Source organism: Battus philenor, unplaced genomic scaffold, assembly GCF_028537555.1.
Source record: "Battus philenor isolate CCGP_79_NKW_IND1 unplaced genomic scaffold, ilBatPhil1.0.hap1 SCAF_24, whole genome shotgun sequence".
NCBI lineage: Eukaryota > Metazoa > Arthropoda > Insecta > Lepidoptera > Papilionidae > Battus > Battus philenor.
In genome coordinates, this window is record NW_027181687.1 from 7213908 (window position 1) to 7217963 (window position 4056).

General features: G+C 34.9%; 1 non-coding gene across 1 annotated transcript; it reads right to left on the reverse strand.

Moving 5' to 3' along the window:
• Positions 1 to 489: 489 nt before the first annotated feature.
• Positions 490 to 562, reverse strand: TRNAR-CCU (transfer RNA arginine (anticodon CCU)). The gene has a single exon. It is a non-coding gene; the product is annotated as a tRNA-Arg (tRNA).
• Positions 563 to 4056: the final 3494 nt, after the last annotated feature.

Sequence of the window (4056 nt, forward strand, 5' to 3'; positions counted from 1 at the left end):
TATTTCATTAATCATAACTTTGTTGTTAGAGATTCAATTTACAGTTTAGTTTTATGAGGAAAAATTATAGCCATAGGTATATCAGCGTATCTAGAGCTAATAGTTTACGCCTTTAATTATGACATTACAATGGTGAAAAAAAAAATATTTTTAATGTTCTTAAATCAAATATGCGTTAAATTTGCAAAGTACTGTCTATACGCTCTCACCGGTATTTTATTTGTAAATGGTGTCTCTCTAGATATTAGTTACAAGATTCATCGTCATCGTCATCGCCATCATTATAGAGGCAAGACTTCCCCATAGTGTTCCAATACTAACCGTCTACTAAAATATTGTTAACCTTTAACAATATTTTATTTTATTTACTTTTAATTATGTAATATTACAAATAAAATGTAAATTTGCAAATTTTTTTACCACTAGAATAATTTGAACAAAACATTAAGATTAAGAAGTGAAGTTGATTTAATGCCAAAAATAGTAATTTACCCCTGATGGGACTCGAACCCACAATCCCCGGCTTAGGAGGCCGATGCCTTATCCATTAGGCCACAGGGGCTGTTGGCATGAAGCTCAATGTTTATTTAATATCCAATAAGATAATTAATTTATGTAAGAATATATATAAATTATGATATTGTAATAAATAGCATTTAATATTTGCTAAGTAACTCCAGCAAACAAACTCGTAGCTTTACCTGTGCGCGTCTGATAACATTACAATCGCAATAATAAATTCCATTCTTTATTTGATGTTTGTACAGAATTTATTGAAAGGAAACATTAAAAAGAGTAGAGTTGTATATGTAATTTAATAAATAAAGAATTCAACATCTATAACTTAACATACCATCATTGCAAATAGGCTCTGTTTGATTAATTGGAGTCTACCTTACCATAAAATATATTCCATTGTTCAAACTACAATATAACACGCGCATGAAATATTTATATTTACCATTAATTTTTTATAAGACATAACTCAATATGTAAATATAATGATGGTGTTGCATAAATCTTGACGGAAGAGCAAAGACTCTTAATACAAAGCAAAAATATTTTTCTTAAAATAAAACTTCATACGTGTAAGTTGAATGTAACAAAACTTGACATAGAAACAAACATTTTAATTTTTTACACCTTAATTAACGCCTAAACGTACAATTTCAATGGTAACAAATGCCTAAAGATATATTAAACATAGTTTTATCAATGTAAACTTGATCTCCACAGTGACTTCAACCTTCCAATGGTTCAGGAATTATTTATGGCCTGCTCAAAGAACTGCTTTAAATTAAAAATTCAATCACCTAAATACCCTCGTAGCGAACACATCTCGCTATACTCTCCCTTCTTCTTTCAAAGCTAGAAAGAAACTTCCTAACAACTTCTTCGTTGATCCCATCTCAGGTTTTCCAAAACCCACTCGTCACACCACATTCACCTTAGTCACTCTAAACAGTCCTTCTATAATACTCAAACACAAGTACAATGCACAAGCAGGACACCTTGACAAACGGCTACGCTTCCGAGGATAGTCGTCTGCCACCGCTTCCGTGGACAGCGAAGGCGTTCAGAGATAGGATCCGTATCTCAATTTCAATCAACGAGTACTCACACTACTACATAATCACACGTGTATAATCTACGTTCTAGCAAACGTCTTCGCTCACCTGGTGAAATCGGTACGGTTTAATTTTGTCAAGTTCATGGACCCTTCAGTTCCTTAAACTAATCACCGTTGAAGCTGCAAAAGCCTCGGGGCTAGCAGCTCTAACATCGATAGATTCAACATAAATAATATTCGTAGAAATTTCCTTAGAATAATAGAAAAAATATTTCGTTAGTTACAGAAGTCGTAAGGTTCATAGTTAATAATTTCGAGAGCTATGAAGTTATCAGTTACTTTCCACGTGACTGGATGACAAACGCGCGGGACAATCGACTAGCCCTCTGCCCGATTGGCACCAATTTCTTACTGCCTCTATACTCTACTTGCTTTCTATATGTCCTTTACAGTATCGAAATTTTCACTTCTTTATTTTTTATTATATTCATTATATTATTGAAATTTTTTCTCATAAACATATCTCCATGTTTCATAGTAATTTCTGTTGTACAATAGGACCGATTTTAAGCGGCCCACTTGCTACATGTATTTACGATAGTTATTACTAAATTATTGTAACAACACATTTCGCAAGGTAAGAAGTTATTGGCTAACTCAATATAGAAAAATAATAAATAGAACATTTCATAGTGATCATCAGTAATATAATAAAGTTTTCCATCTGCAAAAATTCAATACTAATATGATTTTATTTTTTCATTGTAAAGTTTAGTGGTACACGGTTTCTTTTCGTTTAGTACATCCTGATACGATTTGTTTGATTCAATGCCTTTGATAAAATAATAAATGCGTTTTTACTCAGAAGATTGTATGGGAAAAAAAAAGGATGGTTTTTGTTATATTTCTCGCAATTATTTTGGCTCCCTATAAACCTACTTAGTCACTTCACAAATTATAAAAAATAGCGCAATCACTAGAACCGTCAATAGAATCTTTGTCGTAGATCACTTTACTAATGGCGAAGTGAACATTCGGTGATATGTGATGCAACAATCCTAGCCGAGGTTAAGCCGAGGGAGCCCTGAGCTAAAAAAACTATTATCGAATTTTTGTGGACTTCTTGCCTATGTCCTATTTTTCTTGGCGTAGGCTGTCATAGTCCTGTATTTCCCGCTCATCGTAGTTGCGGCATATCGGGATAAAAAATTTAAAGTCTTCAGACGCGTCCGACTTTTGTTTGTCTCAACGCTTTCTAGCATCACTCTGATTATATATTATGTTCATCTTGTCGCTCCACATAGCTCAGTTATATTATCGTAGGCGGTTCTCTTGCTGTTTATGTGTTCTGTTTATATCTGCGTATCTGTATATTTCTGCGTATTTGTATATTTCTCTATAGTTGTTTGTACAGTTATATTTAAGGGTGATTCCCTCTGACCAGCGAAGAATTTCATCTCTATAATAATCCTGTTAGGCCTTAACACAATATCGGTTTACAAAAACCACAAACTGCGAGTAAACGGTCCTTTAAGCAATTGTAATACTTTATATAAATTCAACTATCCCGGCTAATCCCCTACAAATCCTCTATAAATTTACGCTCTGTTTCAATGTTTGTATAAATAAGGGTTCTCTACGAATACAACTGAGTAAATATTTGCAGTTTAAAACGTTTTACATAACAAAACATTGGTAGATGTTAAGGGTAGCTTTCATCGTCCATTAATAAATATTATTAACCTCATATGGTGTCTTAGATGTTTGAAAGGCCGCCAAGCTTGAAGAGGACTAGAGCGGCAGTTCCATGCAATGATAGTGGCACGTGACTCCCAAGAACCACGGTTTGGACTGCCATTCAGAATGTGTTTAGATTTCAAACAAAGAGCCTTCAAGAGGAACCAGCCTGGACTTGGTCGGTAGCTATGCATGGCCCGCCAATAGCCACTACCCTAAGTAATAAAAGTGGCTGAAGAAACTCCGGTCCGGTGTATCTGACAACAGCGTCAAACAGTTTTAAATCCTTTTCATGAATTGAAGTGCTCTTAAAAAGATCCAAGTCTACGTGAAGATCTCGTCTGCGTAAGAACCATGGTGCTGCCGTAGCCATAGGCGTGTGCGAGTTGTGTAAGCTTGTGTTTGTAACGACGAGTCGAATTACAGCTTTATGAAGTATCTCTATGTTTATAAGTTATCTTCGACTGTGGCTATTATGGAGTGTTCCTTTGTGATAAATCTGATTATAAATGGTTTTGGTGTATAATATTATGTTACGTAAGTTTGTAATAAATAACACTATCATAAGCTTGCTTCAAAACGGTAAACGTAGCAAAGCTAGGCGCCCCATTAGGTAGACCGACATGAATCCGGACAACGGCCTTGCGCTGCCGGATTCGATCGGTTATTGTAGCGATTTTTAGAGGAGGCCTAATGCCTTGCGGTGGGAGTCTACCAAGTGACGAAATGATTGCATTATGTCAATAAAT